General features: G+C 39.3%; 1 pseudogene; it reads right to left on the bottom strand.

The window, feature by feature from the left end:
• Positions 1-18,684: 18,684 nt before the first annotated feature.
• LOC113255864 (60 kDa heat shock protein, mitochondrial-like) lies at positions 18,685-23,307 on the bottom strand (annotated as a pseudogene).
• Positions 23,308-23,843: the final 536 nt, after the last annotated feature.

Genomic DNA, 23,843 nt, shown 5'->3' with positions numbered 1-23,843 from the left:
AACCTTTTCATAAGTATGAACTATTTAGGCATATGCTTACAATTTTTATTAGAGGAATTATAACCGTACATATAAAATTTTGAAATGCTCTGTTTAATTTAATTAAAATCATTATCACCAATTGTAGCAAGAGATCAAAGCAGGTAAAAATCAAGCAGATGTGGCTTGTGACCAAATGGGATAATTTTAAGTCTATACTTTAATATTTCACAGTAATCATTTGTGCAAATATTTAAATAATTGTTCTTAATCAACTGTGGTATATTCACATATGCCCATGTTTTATGATGGTTTCTTTTAACCCTAAATGTGATTGAAAGAAGATTGGTTTAAAGATTAGAAATATGTTAAATCAATATCAAATAACATCCTAATAAATCTTAGTACTTGTATCTTCCAAATTAATGCTTTTATAAACCCTGCATATCCTTTGTCAGGCTGTCATTTTTTTTTATAATGATTTTTTATTATATTATGTTAGTCACCATACAGTACATCCCCGGTTTTCGATGTAAGGCTCAATGATTCATTAGTTGTGTATAACACCCAGTGCACCATGCAATATGTGCCTTCCTTACTACCCATCACCAGCCTATCCCATTCCCCCACCCCCCTCCCCTCTGTAGCCCTCAGTTTGTTTCTCATAGTCCATAGTCTCTCATGTTTCATTCCCCCTTCTGATTACCCCCCCCTTTCTTTATCCCTTTCTTCTCCTACTGATCATTCTAGTTCTTATGTTCCATAGATGAGAGAAATCATATGATAGTTGTCTTTCTCTGCTTGACTTATTTCACTTAGCATTATCTCCTCCAGTGCCGTCCATGTTGTAGCAAATGTTGAGAACTCGTTCTTTCTGATTGCTGAGTAATATTCCATTGTATATATGGACCACAACTTCTTAATCCAGTCATCTGTTGCAGGGCATCTCGGCTTCTTCCACGATTTAGCTATTGTGGACATTGCTGCTATGAACATTGGGGTGCATATGGCCCTTCTCTTCACTACGTCTGTATCTTTGGGGTAAACACCCAGTAGTGCAATGGCTGGATCATAGGGTAGCTCAATTTTTAACTTTTTAAGGGACCTCCACACTGTTTTCCAGAGTGGCTGTACCAACTTGCATTCCCACCAACAATGTAGGAGGGATCCCCTTTCTCCACATCCTCTCCAACAATTGTTGTTTCTTGCCTTGTCTATTTTTGCCATTCTAACTGGCGTAAGGTGGTATCTCAGTGTGGTTTTGATTTGAATTTCCTTGATGGCTAATGATTTTGAACATTTTTTCATGTGTCTGTTAGCCATTTGTATGTCTTCATTGGAAAAGTGTCTGTTCATATCTTCTGCCCATTTTTTGATTTGTTTATTTGTTTCTCATGTATTGAGTTTGAGAAGTTCTTTGTAGATCTTGGATACCAGTCCTTTATCTGTAGTGTCATTTGCAAATATCTTCTCCCATTCCGTGGGCTGCCTCTTAGTTTTTCTGACTGTTTCCTTGGCTGTGCAGAAACTTTTAATCTTGATGAAGTCCCATAAATTCATTTTATCTTTTGTTTCTCTTGCCTTTGGGGATGTGTCATGAAAAAGGTTGCTTTGGCCGATGTCGTGGAGGTTGCTGCCTATGTTCTCCTCTAGAATTTTGATGGATTCCTGTCTCACATCGAGGTCTTTCATCCATTTGGAGTTTATTTTTGTGTATGGTGTGAGATAGTGGTCAAGTTTCATTCTTTTGCATGAGGCTGTCCAATTTTCCCAGCACCATTTATTGAAGAGACTGTCTTTTTCCCACCGGATGTTTTTTCCTGCTTTATCAAATATTAGTTGCCCAAAGAGCTGAGGGTCCATTTCTGGGCTCTCTATTCTGTTCCATTGGTCTATGTGTCTGTTTTTGTGCCAGTACCATGCTGTCTTTGTGATCACAGCTTTGTAGTACAGCTCGAAATCCGGCATTGTGATGCCCCCAGCTTTGTTTTTCCTTTTCAACAGTTCCTTGGAGATTCGGGGTCTTTTCTGGTTCCATACAAATTTAAGGACTATTTGTTCCAGTTCTTTGAAAAATGTCCTCGGTATTTTGATTGGGATAGCATTGAAAGTGTAGATTGCTCTGGGTAGCATGGACATTTTAACTATGTTAATTCTTCCGATCAATGAGCATGGAATATCTTTCCATCTTTTTATGTCTTCCTCAATGTCTTTTAAGAGTGATTTATAGTTTCTAGAATAAAGGTCCTTTACGTCTCAGGTTAAGTTAATTCCAAGGTAACGTATGGTTTTTGGTGCTATTGTAAATGGGATGGATTCCCTAATTTCTCTTTCTTTGTTCTCGTTATTCGTGTACAGAAATGCAACTGATTTCTGAGCATTGATTTTGTATCCTGCCACGTTACTGATTGCTCTATAACTTCTAATAGTTTGGGAGTGGCTTCTTTTGGGTTTTCCATATAGAGTATCATGTCATCTGCGAAGAGAGACATTTTGACTTCTTCTTTGCCGATTTGAATACCTTTGATCCCTTTTTGTTGTCTGATTGCTGTTGCAAGGACTTCTAGTACTATGTTGAATAATAGTGGCGAGAGTGGGCATCCTTGTCGTGTTCCTGATCTTAAGGGAAAGGCTTCCAGCTTTTCCCCATTGAGAATAATATTCGCTGTAGGCTTTTCATAGATGGCTTTTATGAGATTGAGAAACGTACCTTCTATTCCTACACTCTGAAGCGTTTTAATCAGGAAAGGATGCTGTATTTTGTCAAATGCTTTTTCGGCATCGATTGAGAGGATCATATGGTTCCTGAGTCTTTTCTTGTTGATATGATGTATCACGCTGATTGATTTGCGAATATTGAACCACGCTTGCATCCCAGGTATGAATCCCACTTGATCGTGGTGGATAATCCTTTTAATGAACTGTTGGATTCTATTAGCAAGTATCTTGTTGAGGATTTTGGCGTCCATATTCATTAGGGAAATAGGTCTGTAATTCTCCTTTTTGAGGGGGTCTTTGCCTGGTTTGGGGATCAAGGTAATATTGGCCTCATAGAATGAGTTTGGTAGCTTTCCTTCTGTTTCTATTTTTTGAAATAGCTTTAGGAGAATAGGTATTATTTCTTCCTTGAATGTTTGGTAGAATTCCCCAGGAAAACCGTCCGGGCCTGGAGTTTTGTTATTTGGAAGGTTGTTTATCACTGACTCAATTTCTTCATAATTAATTGGCCTGTTTAAGAAATCAGTTTCTTCCTGTTTCAATCTTGGTAGTTTATAGGTTTCCAGGAAGGATTCCATCTCTTCCAGATTGCTTAGTTTATTGGCATATAGCTGTTGATAAAAATTTCTAATAACCCTTCCAATTTCAATGGTGTTCGTCGTGACCTCTCCTTTTTCATTCATAATTTTAATAATCTGGGTCCTTTCTCTTTTCTTTTGGATAAGTCTTGCCAGTGGTCTGTCAATTTTATTGATTCTCTCCAAGAACCAGCTTCTAGTCCTGTTGATCTGCTCTACTGTACTTCTGGTTTCTGCTTGATTGATTTCAGCTCTAATTTTGGTCAACTTCTTCCTCGTGCGTGGATTAGGCCTGTCCCTCTGTTGCTGTTCCAGCTTCTTGAGGTGAGAATATAAAAACTGCATTTTAGATTTTTCTATTCTTTTGAGTGAGGCTTGGATGGCTATGTATTTCCCCCTTAGGACTGCCTTTGCAGTATCCCATAGGTTTTGGACTGTTGTATTTTCATTCTCATTGGTCTCCATAAATTGTTTAATTTGATTTTTGATTTCCTGGTTTATCGAGTCATTCCTGAGCAGGATGGTTCTTAGTCTCCAAGTGTTTGAGTTTCTTCCAAATTTTTCCTTGTGGTTGAGTTCCAATTTCAGAGCATTGTGGTCTGAGAATATGCAGGGGATAATTTCAATCTTTTGGTATCGGCTGAGACCTGTTTTGTGTCCCAGAACATGGTCTATTCTTGAGAATGTTCCATGGGCATTAGAATAGAATGAGTATTCTTTGGTTCTGGGGTGTAGTGTTCTATATATATCTAAGAGGTCCAACTCGTCGAGTATGGCATTCAAAGCCTTTGATTCTTTGCTTAGTTTTTGCCAGGGTGTTCTGTCTATTTCTGAGAGTGGAGTGTTGAGGTCCCCTACTATTAATGTATTTTTATTTATATGTCTCTTTATTCTGGTTAAGAGTTGGCTTGTGTATCTTGCTGCTCCCCTGTTGGGGGCATATATATTTATAATTGTCATATCCACTTGTTGAATACTTCCTTTAAGAATAATATAGTGCCCTTCTGCGTCTCTAACTATAGTCTGTAGTTTAAAATCCAGTTTATCTGATATGAGAATTGCTACCCCAGCTTTCTTTTGAGGTCCATTTGCGTGAAAGATGGTACTCCATCCCCTTACTCTCAGTCTGAATGTATCTTTGGGTTTGAAATGAGTCTCTTGTAGACAGCAAATGGATGGGTCATTTCTTTTTATCCAATCTGCAACCCTGTGGCGTTTGAAACCAGAATTTAAACCATTAATGTTAAGACTGAGTACTGAGAGTTACGCTTTTAATGCTGCCATGTTGTCAGTAAAGTCTTTGTTTGTATTGGCTGTGACTTTCTTTTTTTTTTTTTTTTTTTCTAAAGATTTTATTTATTTATTCGACAGAGATAGAGACAGCCAGTGAGAGAGGGAACACAAGCAGGGGGAGTGGGAGAGGAAGAAGCAGGCTCATAGCGGAGGAGCCTGATGTGGGGCTTGATCCCATAACGCCGGGATCACGCCCTGAGCCGAAGGCAGACGCTTAACCGCTGTGCCACCCAGGCGCCCCTGGCTGTGACTTTCTGTTCTGTATCACTCTTGGGGCCTTTTTACTTTTATAGAACCCCCCGTAATACCTTCTGTAGGGCTGGTTTCGCAGTTACAAAATTGGTTAGTGACTGTCGATTCTGAAATGTCTTTATTTCTCCATCAATTCTGAATGACAGCCTTGCTGGATAAAGGATCCTTGGCTGCATGTTTTTCTCTGAAAGAGCTTTAAAAATGCTCCCCCAACCCTTTCTCTCATTCCAGGTCTGTGTAGACAGGTCTGACGTAATTCTGATGCCTTTGCCTTGGTACGTGAGAAATTTCTTTGCCCTGGCCGCTTTCAATACTGTATCCTTGGATCTAATATTTGCAAAATGCACTATGACGTGACGTGGCATAGGTTTGTCGTGGTTGAGCTTGGGAGGGGTCCTCTCTGCCTCTTGGACACGAATGTTTGTTTCCCTTGCTAGATTAGGGAAGTTTTCAGCTACAATTTGTTCAAATATCTCTTCTAGACCTCTGTTTTTCTCCACCCCCTCGGGGATACCGATGATTCTAACATTGGATCGTTTCGTTGAGTCAGTAATCTCCCGTAGCCAACATTCGTGGGCGTGGATTTTTTTAAGACCATCTTCTATTTTCACTTTTTCCTCTATTAACCCATCCTCCAATTCACTAACCCTTTCCTCTGCTTCTGTGACCCTGGCCGTCAGAGCCTCTAGTTTTGCCTGCATTTGGCTCATAAAATTTTTAATTTCTGTCAAATTCGCTCTCATTTCCGCCCTTAGGGATTCTATATTCTCAGTAACATTTTCCTTAATACTTTTTTCAAGTCTACTCATTATCTTGACCATTGTTACTCTGAATTCCATTTCTGATAATTTGGTTACATCCATATCCGTTACTTCTGTGGCAGAGGCCACAGACTCACTGTCTTTTCTTTGCTGGGGGGGGCTTCTCCTTCTTGTCATTCTGATGAGGAGAGGTTGCGGGGTCGTCCAGAGCCCAAATTATTGACTGGGTCCCAGGCCGTGCCCCTTGTTTTATAGGGATCTTAGAGATGTGGGCTTCTTCTTTAAAGATTTTATTTATTTACTTATCTGAGAGAGGGAGACAGACAGTCAGCAAGAACGGAACAGAAGCAGGGGAGTGAGAGAGGAAGAAGCAGGCTCCCAGCGGAGGAGCCCAATGAGGGACTCCTTTCCGGAACGCGGGGATCTCACCCTAAGCCCTAAGCCGGAGACAGGCGCTCAATGACTGCGCCACCCGGGCGCCCCGGGTTGTGGGCTTCTTGATTTTTCAGCCTGCCTTCTGGGGGAGGGGCCTGCCGCGCCGATACTCAGGCAACCCTATTTGGTTAGAGTCTCCGTGTCCCCTGCGAGGGAGGATGGGGATGGGCACTCTCTGAGCCGGTATTTCCAGGCTTTTGTTCTCTGGCGGCTTTCCCTGGCGGCCGGCTATGCCTCTTCTGAGAGTCAGAGCAGCAGAGGCTGCATTGTCGCAGAACAGAGGGATTGCGGCCCGTTCTCCACTGATGTTCTGGCCACTTTAACTCTGTTACTGTTGGTGCTGGTCAACCCTGCAGCGTCGCGGGATGTGCGCACCAACCCGGCGTCCCTGCCCTCACTTCCAGGGCCGGCGCGTCTCTGTCCTTTGTGTTTCTAATGCCGCCAGCCACCGGCCGCCCCGTCTCTGTCCTTTGTGTTTCTAATGCCGCCAGCCACCGGCTGCCCCGCGCGCTCCCGGGTCTCCCAGTCTCAGTCTATGCCCGGTGAGCACACCGCGATTCCGGAGTTCCGTGAGAAGCCTGGTGGCGCGCGCACCCGGTTCAGGGTCTCAGTCTGCTGTTTCACGGGTGCCGACCGCGAGTCCGCCCGCTCCCCCGTGCAGGTGGCCCGCCAGCCACCAGCCGCCCCGCGCGCGCTCCGGGAGCTCCCGGTCTCAGTCTGGATCCCGTGAGCACACCGGGATTCCGGTGTTCCGGGAGATGCCTGGTGGCGCGCGTTCACGGCTCACCGGTCTCAGTCCGCTCTCTCGCGGGTGCCCTCCATGAGTCCGGCCCGCTCCCCCTTGCAGGTGGCTGCCGCTTCCCGGCGCCCAAACGCGGCGGCTCCCTCCCCCTTCCGTTTATCTTCCGATATCTGTGCGCGGTTTTAGGGCTCCCCTCTTGGTACCTCAATACTCAGCGCTGGAGATGTTCATTTGTAGAGATCCAGATGCATCATCCTGCATCTCAGGCTGATTCCATGGTTATTTAGGCTGGTCTGGTACCTATCCAGCTCGACTCAGGGGACCGACTGAAAAAGGGGTCCCCTACTCCTCCGCCATCTTAACTCCTCCCACAAACATTGCTTCTAAGGCATTGTTTATAGAGACAGCTCTGAGGCTGGACGGCGCCCACCGTGGGCTGGCAGGGCGGGATTCTGGAAGAGCTCTCCTGGCTTGCGGACGGCAGTCCTGCGGCTGTGTCCTCACAGGGCGGACAGCGAGCTTGGCTCTGGGGTCTCTTCTTACTAGGACACTAATCCTGTAGGATCCCTTATGGCCTCGTTTATCTTTAATCACTTCCTCAGAGGCCCCCACCTTCCAGAATCGTCCACGGGCAGCTGGGACTGAGACCTACTGTTGAAGGAGATCATCGAAAGGAGCTCAGGCTGTCATTTAGTATAATTGCTGTTGTACACTTTTTAAAAACTTTAGTTATCCGGTTTGATTCTTAAATATTCTTAAGAAATCATTATGTAAGCTGAAAGAACTATTTAATATCCTAGGAAGTAAGTAGAAAATAGATACATGAGAAAATTTAAGTCACTAGCTTACTTAAAATGTTTATTCTATTTAAAAACACTTAAAATGTTCTTTTGTAATCATTTTTTCACTTATTGCTAATTTATGTAAATAACATCAAAATCAAAATGAAACTAGATCAAATCTGCAAAGACATGCTTTCCCAGCAAACTGCAATATAGAATGACACATTTTGAAATTTTATTTCTTTAAAGATTTTATTATTTATTTTTATTTATTTGAGAGATAGAGAGAGAGAGCATGTGCATGGGGGGCAGGGACTGAGGGAGAGAGAGAGAGAGAATCTCAAGCAGACTCCCCCCCTGAGTGCAGAGCCTGATGCAGGGCTCCATCTCAAGACCCTGAGATCGCGACCTGCGCCAAAATGAAGAATCAGACACTCAACCAACTGAGCAACCCAGGAACCCCTTGAAATTTTATTTTTTTTCAGGGTATGGGGAGAGGATTAAGATTACTCCTGTTGGGGGGCGCCTGGGTGGCTCAGTCATTAAGCATCTGCCTTCGGCTCAGGGCATGATCCCGGTGTTGTGGGATCGAGCCCCACATCAGGCTCCTCCGCTATGAGCCTGCTTCTTCCTCTCCTGCTCCCCCTGCTTGTGTTCCCTCTCTCGCTGGCTGTCTCTCTCTCTGTCAAATAAATAAATAAAATCTTAAAAAAAAAAAATCCAGCTTTAAAAAAAAGATTGCTCCTGTTGGTAAGTACAGAACTCTTCGTGCCACTCTGTGAACACATTCCAGGCAAGGAAGGCACAGAAATAATGAGTAATAGAGGTCTGATGAGGATTTTTAGGCTTCATAGGTGAAGCAACTGGGGAGAGACAGTTGCAGTAATGACATAGTTAAATTTTTAAAGAACCTCATACGAATATATTCTCTTTCCTCTCTTTTTCTATGGTGTTCCTTTTTCTCATCCATTTTTTTCATATCCAGTTCTTTATTCTTAGAATTTCCTGTGTGCCTTCCTCAACTTGGAACATTTTAGTCAATTATGCTCACATTAAATTCAAGCCCATGTGTTTACCCATTTTGGATTGATTCACATTAGCTAGACAATTCCAGGTTGATGAACCTATCCCTCATGTTTGCCAAATATGTGTGTGACCTACTTGGAGCATATCTTCTCTGTTTCTGGACATGATTCTAGGTCATGCGTTCCCTGTCTATGTATCCAGTATGGCTCATTGGCTGGGATTCTGATCAGCATAATCATCACTTCTTGGAATAAACAGGAATAAATTTAGTTATATCAGCCACATGTAAAGTACACTTCTTATATGATCTTTCCAGTCTAAATAGAAAAATATTTGCTATGGTAGGAGAGGAAAAAATAATTTTCCCTTTACCCTTCTAAGTTCTCAGGTAGGGTCCCTCTAGCAAAAGACAAATTAACAAGAGAAAACAAAAAGAAATTTATAAGTATGTGTAATTTAAGTATACGTGGGAGATAACCAAGGAAAAATGAGTAATTCTCAGAGGTGGCTTAGAATCTAAGCTTATGGGGTGCTGGGTGGCTCAGTTGGCTAAGTGTCCAACTCTGGTTTCAGCTCAGGTCACGATTTCCGGGTCCTGAGATTGAGCCCAGGCATGGGGTTCTGAGCGTTGCATGGAGTCTGCTTGAGATTCCTTTGCCCCTCCCCCTGCTTGCGCGCACGCGCTCTCTCTCTCTCTCTCTCGTTAAAATAAATTAATAAATAAACTCTTTTAAAAAAATAGCCTAAGCTTCAATACCATCTTCAGTTAAAGACAGAAGATTTAAGGGAAGGGTGTGGGGGAATGCCAGTTATGAGGAGGTGACCAGAGAAAACAGGGTAAACTAGACGGAGATCTGTTATGTGTGTTAAGTTCACATTCTCTGTAAGATTCTCTCATGATTTGGAGTAATCCTTCTCTTCCTGGTACAGATATGGAAATGCTCTTACAAAGGGAAATTTCCTTTATGAATAATGTAAATTTCCCTTCCAAACAGATAACTTCCACTCTGTTTTCAGAGCTTCTCCTGTGTCTATTGTTTCTCAAAAAAATCCTTCTGCCAGAGGCATAATTTGGAGTGGCATATTCTGGCTTTGAAAAGTCCAGCCAAATTCAAATAAACTATGAGGATGGCTATTAATTTGGAGTTAAATAAAGGTAATTACATAATTAATAATAACCACTTTTGTTTATGGCAATATAGCAGACTGTATTTCGTACAATACCTGAAAAAAAGCCCTATTAAAAACAGCTATAGATGTTAAATTAAGTAGAACTGCCATTTCAAAAGCATAGTTACAGGGCACCTGGGTGGCTCAGTTGGTTAAGTGTCCTACTCTTGATTTAGGCTCAGGGTCATGATCTCAGGGTCATGATCTCAGGGTCTGGAGATCTGAGGTGTGGAGTCCTCTGTCGGGGCCCCATAGGGCGTGGAACCTCCTTAAGATTCTCCCCCCCCCCAAAAAAAAAAGCATAGGTAGGTTTTCAAGGAAATATGGAAAAACTTTGTGGTTATGTAAGATTCTACAGTTGTCCATGGAAAATGCCTGTCCAGTGAGCATTTATCGATCTCTTTAATCAAGAGATTCAGGATATCACAATTACAGAGGATAGAAGACATGTTTCAGGTCCTTGAAAACTTTAACTACAGAGTTGAAACAGAAATTCCTGCACAAATCTCAGACCTTTGAAAGTTTATAAACTCAGTTAAAGGTCTAGAAACAATATGCCTACCATCAAAAGTAGTTGGCAAGAAAACTTTTCTTTCTCAACTTAGAAGGATAAAAAAGAAGGAGTATCCCCTGAGACTTTTTAACTGCAGACTTTCTCTTAGAATGACTGGGGATGTTATTTACACCAACTACCTGACTCAAGAAACTCCAAGCTGAGAATTTAACTATATTGGTCCTTATTGTTAGTTTACCAAGGTGCCTTGTAAAAGCAAAAGCAAAAACAAATATTCTCTGGAGGAGCATAATACTGACAAATTTCCAAAGAGAAAGCCCAGGCAAATAAGTTCATGAAAAAAAAAAAAAAAGACTGAGAGAAAGAAAGACATGCATCCTATATGTCACATAGTAGCATATTGGCCTATCAAAAATTAAAAAAAATATATTATTTTGTATAGATTATTAAATAGATATGTAAAATATTTTGATAAATGAAAGGTAGTATAAGATAATGGAAAAGAAAGATGATACTATTCAAAAATGCAAAACAGGAAAAATAACTAGAATTCTAAGAAAAATAGAAGAGTTGTAATTAAAACTCTGTGGATAGGTTAAATGGTATAGAAGATACGGCTAAAAAGAGAAATTATAAAATGAAAGAGCTCTAAAGAAATTGAGAAGGAAAGATAGACAAATGGATGAAGAGCATAATGGAAGCATTGAGAAGAGAAATAGACATCTCATTGTGTCTGATTAGAATTTTATTTAAATTCATCCTAATTACATACAGTAATATTTATAATACATGTATGTATATACATCCACATAAAATTTACTGACTAGAATATATACATATATATGTGAATTTTGAATTGAAATGAATACATATATACACATTGAGTGAATTTTGAGAAATTCCTAGAGCTGGATAATCTCACCCATGACTGGGATACGGAAGAGTTCCCTCACCACAAAAAAATTCTGTTTTCCTCAATTCCTCCCGCATCTCATTTTACCACTAATTATTTTCCTTCCTGATAGCTGTGACTTTCCCAGAATGTCATATAAATGAAATCACACAGTGTGATACAGTATGTAACCTTTTGATTTTGGCTTCTTTCGGGAAGCATGATGCATTTGAGACTTCACAACATTGCTGCATGTAACAGCATTTCCTTTTTATTGCTGAGTGGCACCCCACTGTATGAGTGCATACCCATAAGGACATCTGTTTGTAGGTTTTGACAATTATAAATTATGCTGCTGCCAACATTCACATGCAGGTTATTCTGCAACAAAAGTTTTTATTTCTCTGAGTAAACACCTGGGAATGGAGTTGCTGGATATATGGTAAGAGTATGTTTAAGTTTATTAAAAAAATATGATTTTGTATTCGCTCCAACAATGTCTGAGAGTCACATTTGCTCAGATCCTCAATGTTTACTACTGTTATTTTTAAAAATTTTGGTTGTGCAGTGGTTATTGCATTGAGTTTTTAATTTGTAATTTTCATGACTAATGGTGTTGAGCATCTTTTATTGTGCATTCTTGCCATTTGTATCTCTTCCTTGGTGAATTATTATGCAAATTAATTCAAATATTTTACACATTCTCCTTCAACAGATATGGAGAAAGTATTTTCTTCAGTTGTTAGCTTATCTCTGTATTCTATTAATCTTTCCCAGAGCAAAAATTGTCAATTTTGATAAAACCCAGTTATCAAATTTTTAAAGAAATCATGCTTTTGATGTTTTAACAGAGCAGTTGGGTTAAACTGAGGTCATGAAGATTTTCTCATAAGTTTTCTTTTAAGAAATATTATCGTTTTACATTTAGATTTATTATTCATTTTGAATTAATTTTTGTATGAAGTATAAAGTAAGAGATACCAGACTATGCCATCCCAAGATACACCTCTTTGGCATATAGATTATTTTGAGCTAAAGGCCCCTGAGAACCACCAGACTCAAGAGGAGCTCTGAAAACTGGGCACAAATTTTCCATTCTAAAGAAATTTAAATTTATGAAGGATATTTCCATTTATAGAGATTCCTACCAGGAAGAGGAGGATTCTTAACAACTCTTACCAATGGAGAAAACACTGACTTAAAACTGCAAAATACATCTTACTAACCAACCCTTGTTTATCGTTATTTTCCTGGTCACCTTCCCATAACTTGTCTTCTCTATTCAGAAGCCTCAAATTTCTCTCCCTCTTTCTTTCCTTTTCTTTTTTTTTTTTTTTTTTTGGTTCAGCCTAAGATGATCTATAAATCCAAGTTCTAACTAAACTCTGAGTTATGCATCTCTAGGTATTCCCACTTGTAAGTCCTATGCACATGTTATTAAACTTCTGTTTGTTTTTTCTGTTATTAATCTGTCTTTAGCCAGTCTCATGTACAGGGATCCAGCTGGATAACCTAAGATGGGAAAAGAAAAAGATTTTTCCTCCTCTACAAATGCAGAGATCATGTTCAATTTTATATGTATTGGTATTCAGTTATTATGGCACAATTTGTTGCAAAGATTATCCTTTCCCCATTGAATTACCTTTGCACCTTTGTCAAAATCATTGGATTATGTTTATATGTGTCTATTTCTGCACTCTATTCTATTTTACACGTGCATATGTCTATCCTTTTGCAAAGATTACACCAGTTGTTTTAGGTAGAAGCTAGGCAGGAGCAGTGGAAGGAAGGTCTGAGGTAGAGACCCACGTCCTTGAAAGGGAATGATAGAGACATGGGCTGGAGGTAACGATGATAAATAAACTACACATTATAAGCCTATAAGCTCAACATCCTGACCTTGTGGCTTCCCAGACTTTGGGGCTGACAGATCAAGAGCCACAAGAGCAGAACAAGCGCTCTCCTCTTCACCTCAGCTCCAGGCTAACCCCTAGACTATGCATCTGCACTGTGGGAACAGCCCCACCCCATGGAGAAAGGCTGCCTTGAACATTCTGGTACACACCTTGTAGGGTCAAAAATTCCTCCTCCCAGGGTACCTGGGTGGCTCGGTCAGTTAAGCATCTGACTCTAGATTTTGGCTCAGGTCATGATCTCAGGGTCCTAGGCTCCAGCCCCAAGTTGGGTTCTGTGCTCAGCAGGGAGTCGGCTTGAGGATTCTCTCCCTCTGCCTCTGCCCCTCCCCTGCTCACGTTTGTGCTAGCATGCTCTCTTTCTCTTTCACAGGTACTCTCTCAAGTAAATAAACAAATCTTAAAAGAAAAGAAAAGAAAAAACAACAATGCCCTCTCTTAGCCTGTGGGAGGAGTTTCCCCAAGGAATGGAAGCAGCCTCCAGTAGAGACTACCCCACTGTATGTTACAGTTCCTCCCAGCTCAGAGAGACCCAATTAAACCCATTCCAAAACAACCTAGGGGCGGGTTCCACCTCGCAGAACCTGCTGGTTCTCCCACCTTCAGAGTGTACTTTCACCTTAATGAACTGCTTTGTGCTTGCTACTTTCCCTCTGGCTGTCTCTATTCTGAGTGTGGATCCTCACCTCAACCTTCTCCTGGGGAATCCAAGGACTGAGACCTCCAGTCACACAGCAGACTCTCTCACCCTTAACAGTTTGCTTACTGTAGCTTAATATAGTTACACTTAAAATCAGATATTGAGACTTCCAGCTTTGTTCTTTTCAACATCATTATAGCTGTAACAGTTAATTTGTGTTCCATAAACAATTCAGATCCAGATTGTAGATATCTACACAAGTTCCTGCTGGGACTTGATTAGGATTTCTTTAATCTATGGAACAACTTGAGAGAATTAACATGGTAATTATATTGAGATTTCAAGTCTGAGAGCATGATATATCTCTCTATTTATTTATGTATTTTATTTCTTTGATCAGTTTTGTTAAATTTTCAATCCTACACATATTATGTTAGGTTTTTAACCAAAATATCTAACTTTTGGAGCAATTTAAAGATAACTTTTTATTTCAGCTTTCAGTTGGTCTTTGCTAATAAATAGAAGAAATAGAACCAATTTTGTACACTGATCTTGTATTCTGCTAACTTGACAATTTTTTTTTATGTCTAGGAACTGTGGGATACATTTCTTGGTTTTTCTATGTAAACAAGCATGCTTTTTTGTGAATATAAACAGGTTAAAATTTTCCTTTAAATCTGTATGCATTTAATTTTATCATTTACTTTACTTATGGCATTGGCTAGGACTTCCAGTGAAATCTTAAATAGGAAGAGTGAAAATAGATGTCCATGACTTGTTTCAAATTACGAGGAAACTGTTAAGTCTTTTTTTCTTTTTCTTTCTTTCTTTTTTTTTTTTTTTTTAAGTATGAGGTTAGGTGTAAGTTTTTGTTGATGCTTTTGCCAGGTTAAGGATGTTTTCTTCTATTCTTAAATTGCTGAGAGATTTTTATCATTAATGCATATCAAATTATGTCAAATGCCTTTAAGCATATATTAATATGATCATTTGGTGTTGCTTCTTTATTCTGTAAATATGATAGATTATGTTGATTGATTCTTATAATAGCTTTATTTAGGTATAATTTGGATACCAAGAGACCCTTCATCTATTTCATTCTACAATTCAGTGATTTTAGAAAAACGTATATAGGTATGCAACCATCATGATGGTCTAGTTGCAGAATATTACCATCACCTCAAAGAGTTGTTCATTCAAATTATTTCCTTCTTCCATTTTCAGCCTTAGGCCACCTTCCCTAATTTTAAGTAATTCATATATTTAACATTTTTGGTGTTCTTCATATCTTCCTATTAAAGGCATGGTGTTATTTCATTTCAAACTGAAGAACTTCCTTTAGTATTTTTTATGATATAAATATTTTTTCAAGTTTTTATTCAAATTCCAGTTAGTTAACATACAGTGTAACATTAGTTTCAGGTGTAGAATCTAGTGATTCATCACTTGCATACAACACCCAGTGCTCATCACAAGTATTTCTTAGTACCCATCATCCATTTACCCCATCTCCTTGCTCACCTCCTCTCCAGTAATCCTCTGTTTGTTCTCTATAGTTAAGAGTGTGTTTTCTGGTTTGCCTCTCTCTCTCATTTTTCCCCCATGTTCATCTGTTTTGTTTCTTGAATTCCACATATAAATGAAATCATATAGTATTTGTCTTTCTCTGACTTATTTCATTGAGTATAATACTAGCTCCATCCATATCATTACAATTGGCAAGATTTCATTGTTTTATGGCTGACTGATATTCCAGTGTGTGTGTGTGTGTGTGTATCACATATTCTTTATCCATTCATCAGTCAGTGGACACTGATGTTTTTCATCAAGTTAGAGAGTTTTAAATAATTTTTTAATCAGTATTTTTCTGTTTCTTCTCTTTCTCCAGTCCTCTGGGACTCCCATTCCACATATTTTTATATTTGGTTTTCCAAAAGTTCTCTGAGACTCTATTTATTCTTTAATCTTATTTTTTTTCATTATATTGGATTATTTATTGCTAGTTAAAGTTATTAGATATCAAAAGGTGTAGAGTTGGTCCAAATACAGAATAAATAGAGAGTGCACAAATATACTGGCACTGAATATCTGACAGAAATTACACTCCTGATTCATGGAGAAAGGATGGACTAGTCCAAATGCAAAAATTAGTTAACTAGACAAAGGGAATTTAAATCAAATTCCACATTAAAATTATCCTAGGTAGATTAAATTTTTTAATGTGAAAGGAAAAACTTCAGAAGATTTAAAGGCATTCATATAAGAATAACTTTAGGATCTCAGGGGAGGGAGGTTTTCTTAAGAAGACGAAAAGCATAAGCCATCATGAAAAGCTAATACATTTGATTTATTTATATTAAAACCTTCTTTGTATCAAAATATGATAGAGAAAGCATGCACTGACAAAGAAAACATTTTGAATGCATGCAAGTAATTAATATCCAAAATATATGAATACTCAATAAATCAATGAATATATATTAAAAATTAATACATATAAATAATTATATAAAATTACTGCCAATTATACTAGTAATCAGCAAAAGCTTGAAATTATGAGTTATCATTCTATTATTATGACCTAAAGTAAACACGCACAAACAACAAACAAAACAAACAAAAAACTTAACAGTATCAAGTACTGGCATGAATACGGAGTATCAGAATCCCTTATCCAGTAATATTAGAAATGCAAATTGTTACAACCACTTGAATAACTATTTGGCAATATTTAATAAAATTGAATATGTTTATACCCTCACAGTTCCACTACCAAGAGCTTACAATATTACAGTTTATACATGAGTGTACCAGATATAACAGTAATTATCAGAATGGGATTAAAACATAGTGGAAGTAGAGTAAATGGAAATATTGAGTATGAACAAATCTTTTGCAAAAGAGAGGTGTATTCAAAACATTTGTTTTTAGATTGGAGAAATAACTTCACGTTTATATGCTGAGTGAAATGATTTAGTTGATGTGTATGAGATTCAAATGCTGATAATTAAGTAGATGTGGTGGTGAATGTTACTAGAAATTCTATGGAAATATAGTGTTTTAGGAGAGCATAGAATATCCTTAAAGGAATAAAATAATCTCCTGACTTCTAATCTCCATCTCTACAACACTTTAGACTTTGCAAAGCAATGTCTCTGTAATAAGTAATAATGACAACAACATTCTTATACAGTATTCGGGCCTTTATTATCTGGCAAGACCTGTGCCCTGTTAAGACCTGTTATCACCATTTTGGACATGTGGAGAATCCATTTTTGAGCAGCTAAATGATTTGTGTTAGATCATCCAGCTAGGAACACAAGTGTAAAATTTAAAGCAGCATCTACGAACTACAAAATTCAGCCTAAACCACTGTCATACTGCCCATACGAGTATCCACATACCAGTTCTTCAATGTGCAACCGCTACTCAAGTATTCTCCATATCTTCATATCTATATCTATATGTCTATATCTATATATAGGTAGATAGACGTGTGATTTGTAATGTGGATTTTTCAGTTGTACCGATTCTTTTTGAGATAGCAAGCCTCAAGATTCACGTTTTCTATTACACTGCAATAGGCTGTTTGACAATAAAACAAAGAGAAGGAATCTGATGTGAGAGAGTTTTAATTGTTTCTTTTATGTTTCTAGATCCACCTTTATGCAAACTATATTTGGTCTGATTTTTATCTTTGCAGTTATATGAGCCAAAAGTATTTTTTTTCCCCATAAGATCATTTGAGTTGGACTTCTGACACTTTCACCAAAAGAGACCAGAGTAATCCATTTCCTCACCTTCAGTTAGGTTCACTCTTTCCCTTCCTTATATTCTCAGATAAGACATTTACGAAGCTCTTTATTGTTAAATTTTTTTGTATGCTTTTTCTCGTTTTTCAAACTAGAGGGTAAGAATGATGTCTTTTTCAGTTCTGGAGCACTGCTTTCTTTGATATTATGCTTTCTAAATAGTTATGGCAGAAAAACTGTTAATACAGTAAAAATGAATGAAAATGAATAAAGAATTGTTGCAGAAATTCTGGTGCTTCAATAATTGAGTTCTTCTAAGACTGATACATTGTGTTTTAATTTTTCCACTGGTATAATAGAAATTAAACAGCCCTAAAGTGTTAAAAGTATTAAAATGTTTAATTAGAGTCTAAAATTTTTAGTATATGGAGATTAATTGTATTGAAGGTTATACATATGTAGCTTCTGTATTTCTGCATGAAAATTTCTAAGTATGAGGAAAAGGTTTTCATTTTTTACATTAGCAATCAATCTGAGTAGCATATTAATTGCTAGACTCAGTTATCATACACAGAAATAATTTCCCAGTTTTTTAACCTACCAAAATATATTGCATTTCCATGTTATCCACAATTTTAATCAATAGAAATACTACTCCATTTACTATTAAATTCACATTTGTTGTGGAAATATTTATGGTTATCCCAAAAATTGAATATGATTTTCTTCACAAATCAAATTAAATTTCTTTTAAACTGGAAACATTTTATTACCAAAGTGTTATCACATAGTTGAATATTTCTCTGCTTTGTACACAATTATTGTTATTCTCCACAGGAACGCCACTTCTTAACTTCTCATCTGGTGATGGCAAGTATTAAAATCCTGATTTTAACAGAATAGTTAAATGTGGTAAAAATGCCTCAGTGGTTTAAGTTGAAAGCAGTACATTGGAAAATGGCTCTTGTACTCAGTTATCAGAAATGTACAAATGTCTTTTTTATTAAAAATGCAAGATAAATTATTTGTCAGCATGGACAATGAGAGCAGCAAACCATCATTTACTGTCAACTGAGACCGGTAACTCATGATTATAGTGATTTTCTTAAACATCAGCCAGTCTTTTCTTTTCTTCAGTCATTTCCTTCAATTGACTTCTCTGAAGTTACCGGTGAGGAGCACTGCTCTGAGCTTCCTCTCATAGTTCCTTAATAAGGGTAAAGCACTGTTCTAGGAATTAGAATATGCCACCTTTCATTCCACCCATTCCTCCTATTCCAGGGTCCTTCTCTTTGAGAATTTCTGTGACTACAATTTCTGCCATAGCTAACAGAGTGGCCACTCCAGCAGCTTCCAATGAAACAGTTCTTTCAACCATAGTTGGATCCATGATTTCTTTTTCCATCATATTCACATAATCTCCAAACAGAGTGTCATAACTAATTTCTGAGGAACTTTGCATAACTCTCAATTTTCAGTGATCCTTCAACACCTGCATTCTTACAATGGTCATTGCAGGGATTTCAAGTGTTCTTTTAATAATTTCTATGTCGATTTTTGATCTTCATTAGCTGGGGTTATTAAGTCCAAGGCTGAAATGCACTGGTGAAGAGCGCAAACCCCTCCCAAAACTATGCTTTCTTCAACAGCAGTTCATAGCATTGAGGACATCTCTAACTTTGTTTTCATTCATTTCCACACCATTCGTCCCACCAAATTTGGCATAGCTACTCCATCTGAGAGTTTTGCCAGATGATCATTTAGTTTTTCCTTTCCATATTTAATAGTTGTGATATCTAAGTGCTTGATGATTTATTGAATACAGTTTTCAATTCGAGCCTTCCCACCTTTTCCTTTCAAGAGCATGGCATCATCTTTGGTCACAATGACTTCTCCAACTTTTCCTCAGTCTGAGGGTGAACATTTTCAAGATTTAGAGTCAATTTCTCCAAACAGGTACTACCAGTAGCAATAACTATGTCTTTCTTCTGGTTCTATTGTCACCAAAACCAAAAGCTTTCACTATAACCTGAAGACCAACTTTTAGTCTATTCAAAACTAATGGACTTAGACCTTCTCCAACAATATCTTCAGTGATGGTGAAGCATTGGCAATTTCAGAAGCAGATACAATGTACTGGATGCTAGAATTTTTCTTTTCATTCAGTAGAACATAGGCATCTTGGAATTCACATTTCTGACCATCAGATGTATTAACAAAGTATGGAGAATTATAACCTCAATCAAACTTCATGCCTTCAGTAATCTCTAATTCTTCATTTAGTATTTTTCCATCCTTTGCTCTGCTAACACCCTCTGTTCCAGCTTTCTTCATTGCATCAGAAACGGTGTTGCCATCCTTTGTCTTCACTTGCAGAAATGACTGCAGCCGGAGCAGTTTCTACAGGGGTTGTCCCAAGTTTAGACTGCATCTTACGTTCAGCAATTATAACATCAAGAGATAACATCATACCACTTCTGATTCCCACAGGATTAGCATCTTTGCTAATCTTCCCAAAGCCTTCCTTAGCAACAAAGGGTGCCGGCTCCGTAGCCGTAGTGGTACCACCCTCAGCTTCTTCATGTGTGTTATTGGCAACATCTTGAACAAGTTTAGCATCAATATTTTTATATTTATCCATTAAGTGAATGGATTTTGCAACAGTCACACCATCTTTTGTTACTTTGGGACTTCCACAGCTTTGTTCAATAATGGTTGTTTTTCCCTTTGGCCCATAGTATGGCAATAGCAAGGGATAAAAGGTATACACTCTGAAGCATTAGGAGTTGGGAATCTTGGGGCGCCTGGGTGGCACAGTCGTTAAGCATCTGCCTTCGGCTCAGGGCGTGATCCCAGCGTTCTGGGATCGAGCCCCACATCAGGCTCCTCTGCTGGGAACCTGCTTCTTCCTCTCCCACTCCCCCTGCTTGTGTTCCCTCTCTTGCTGGCTGTCTCTGTCAAATAAATAAATAAAATCTTAAAAAAAAAAAAGGAGTTGGGAATCTGCACCAAATTTTATATCCTTAGTGTATACCTGAGTGAGCTGAGGAGCTAGTGTCTTGGACACTGGCCTTATCTGGCAAAGGTCTGTGGGTAATCAAAGTATGTCTGTGGTGTGCAGGCAGCCACTTAGTCCCTTTGTGGAGAAAAAAATAAAACTATATTTTTTACCTTGTTATTAATTTAATCCTGAGGTATCCTGAGTTAAATTTGAACACCTGAAAGAGGCCTAGATGACTAAAATTCATCTCATATTTATATTATAAACATTATTTTATGCCCTTAGAGTATATATTTGAACACAATTTTCTAATGAGTAAAAGAGGGTCAATGTTTATAGTTGCAAATTAAGAACTGATGAAGCCTATAGATAAAATGTACAAGTTATATGTTAGGCATAATCCCTGACCTATCAAGAAGTCAGTTTTTTATCTACTGTCAGTTTTCTGAGAACTAAATTGAAACTGACTTAATTTTTAAAAATAGAGTGAAGAGCCTTCTGTGCACGCAGAGCTTAAGATAAAAACTCACTTAAATAATGTTCATTAAATTCACTAATCAAGAGATCCTCTGACCTTAACTGGGACTACTGCTTTTTAGTGTATGAGCAGTGTCCTTGTTCAACAACATGAAGAAGCCCTCTGTATTTTATTTCAAACAATATATTGTTATTAAGAATTAATTTTGTTTTAATAAGCTTTTCCCATGGCAGAAAAACATGCAATGTTAAACAAACAAACAAAAAAATTTAAAATGGCTTTATCTACCTTGTGATGTGGTAAAACCTAGTTTCCTAATTATTGTGTAAATGTATATTTTTCTAATACCTATCTAACCAATGACATTAAAGCCTGTTTCCTAAGGTCCAAAGTGTCAATATTTTATAAATCTGTTAATAAATGTGTGTTTATGTATGCGTATGTGTAAATTATATATATATATATACTTTTTTAAAGAATATCCAAGTACTTCTCCCATAATTTAAATTTCGTTTCTTTTTCCAAAATCATATGTAAGCCTAAGAGGAAGATAGGCGTATTTGTGTTTTTGTTTTTGTTTGTTCATTGCTGCCTCCCCAGTGCTTAGATCTATGCCTTCCACCTAAAAGTTTGGTCAGAATATATGTTACAATGTGTGAATAAAATATCACCATTAAAGGTTATCCTATACCTGCCAATGTAAGTGAGCAAACAAAAAAATACTTGCCTGAGAAATGTTCATTGCTCATTTATACTGTTTTACTCTATGAAGTTGGTTTTTGCTTGGAATGTCAGTAGTGAGTTAAAATCCATGCCCAAATCTTCATTCAACTGTGGGCCAGAAGAACCCTCAGCTTTTGTGCAAATTAGCCAACCTTTTGTGCAAATTAGCCAACCTTTTGCGCAAATTAGCCAACAACAGGAGCAATTCATCCAGATGCTGAATGAGACCCCTGGGGAGCTGGCAGACATCTCAGGTGTAGAAGGTGAGGTAGGTCCATAGGCAAGGAGGCCCTGCAGATAAACTAACTACATCTAGGTGAAGCCACAGAAGAAAGAAATTATAAGGAGGTTGAAGGCCCTGGGCTTCTCAGATAACCTGGTGATCCAGGCCTACTTCTCTTGGGGCGGGGGCGGGGGGGGGGGGGGACGGCAGGTAGAGAATTTGGCTCTCAACTTCCTCCTGAGTCAGAACTTTGATAGAGAGTGAAGCTGGGAAACCAGGCTGCCCACTGGTCCACCCTTCCCCAACTCTACAAAAAAGGTCATATATATATATGTATGTGTATATATATGTGTATATATGTATGTGTATATATGTGTATATAGGTATGTATATGTGTGTGTGTATACATACACACACACACACATATTTTTTTTAAGAAGTGAAAGAAAATAAACCTTAAAACAAAAACACTGCAACTTCCATCTTCCTGGAAGTAGCCCTATTCCTATCTCCTATAGCAGGGCCAGACAGCTATCTCCCATCTCTTACCCCAGCCCCGCCACCTCAAAGGAGCTGACAGATCCTGAGGTGGCAGATGAGCTCCTCTTGGCCTCTGTCCCTGCTCTCTGCAGCCAGGAGAGGTGGGTGCTTGCTCCCTCCTCCCCCGAAGAGCCTCTGACACCTCCCTGCCCCTCTTTCTGGGTGAAGGAAAGATGGGGAGCCCCAGACTTTAATACTTCATTATAGGGACCCAAATCTTTCTTTTTGGAGTGAGCACTTGGAGGCCAAAGGCCCCCTCAGCAGTCAGGCCTTGACCTCCAGTTTGCATCCCTGGCTGGGTTAAAAGAGGTATGGTTTGTCCTGCCTGGGGAAGGAGTAAGATCACAGCCACTGTGGAGGTTGAAGCCACCCCCAGACCAGAACAGTGTCTCTAAGGTTTTGAAGTGACAAAAGCTGTAAAAGAAAAAAAAAAAAGAGAAAGCGCCAGGTCCGACCTCCCCCCCACCACCCAGGGTGCTGAAGGGCTGAGCCAGAAACAGAGAATAATGCCCTGCAGTTGCTCTTCAAGGAAAAAGCTCTAGAAATAGGCAATGGTGGTGTCCTGGGACATATTTTAGACCCTTTACAGCCGGGAGGGGGGGTGTGAATGGCCCCGAGGACGTGCAGTTGGGACTGCGCTAGGGTTGCTGCAGCCTTGGACCTTGGCCGACCTCAAGTTGTGACCCCAGGGTTCTGCGCCTGGAAGCCCCCGGCCTCTCCCAGCGCCCTGGGCCCCGGGTTCCAGGTGGCTTACAACTTTGCACTCCACGCATGTGCAGTTCGCCTCCTCGTCGGACGTCCGGCGCTGCCTTCTGCTGCCTTCTGCGGAACAAGGTTTGGGCCACAGACCTTCCGGGGTTCCTTGCTGGGCCTCTGGGACGAGGAGCTGCTGCATTGTGAGTCTGATTGTGGGATTTTGTGTGGAGGGGTGGGGGATTAGGGGTTGGCATCAGGAGGATCGGTGTTTGCGCGATAAGTGGCACGAACCAGACACCTCACAAAGGAGCCTGGAAGGAGCGGACTTGGCACGAGGGGGCAAACAGGTGTTTCTCAACCCGGGACTTGCCTCCAGATCCTGTAGACGTCCCAGGATCCCCGAGCTTTCTCTGGGAAGAGCGTTCAGGCTGTAGGGACTTGGGCCTGATTTTGCCGTTTCCTGCCGTTTCCTCCGAGGCCCAGGGCGCCCGTCTTACTTGCCCCACACCGCTGCCCACACAGCACACCCTGGAGGCTCCAACTGTGCCATGGTTGCCTTTCCGGGGAACCCAACTCCACCCACCAGCACCGGTCTCTGGCTTTTGGCCCAGAAGATTAATTCAAACTAGAAAAAACGGCATTCATTACTTAAAAAAAAAAATCTCATGTCTGGAAACAAATGAGTTAGAATTGAAAAGCCTTTCAGATTTTCATAGTTGAAAGGTTCATTCTGAC

The sequence above is a fragment of the Ursus arctos genome, unplaced genomic scaffold (genome assembly GCF_023065955.2).
Source record: "Ursus arctos isolate Adak ecotype North America unplaced genomic scaffold, UrsArc2.0 scaffold_21, whole genome shotgun sequence".
Lineage (NCBI taxonomy): Eukaryota > Metazoa > Chordata > Mammalia > Carnivora > Ursidae > Ursus > Ursus arctos.
The sequence above is the reverse complement of the archived record's forward strand: the minus strand, read 5'-3'. Positions and strand labels throughout refer to the sequence as shown.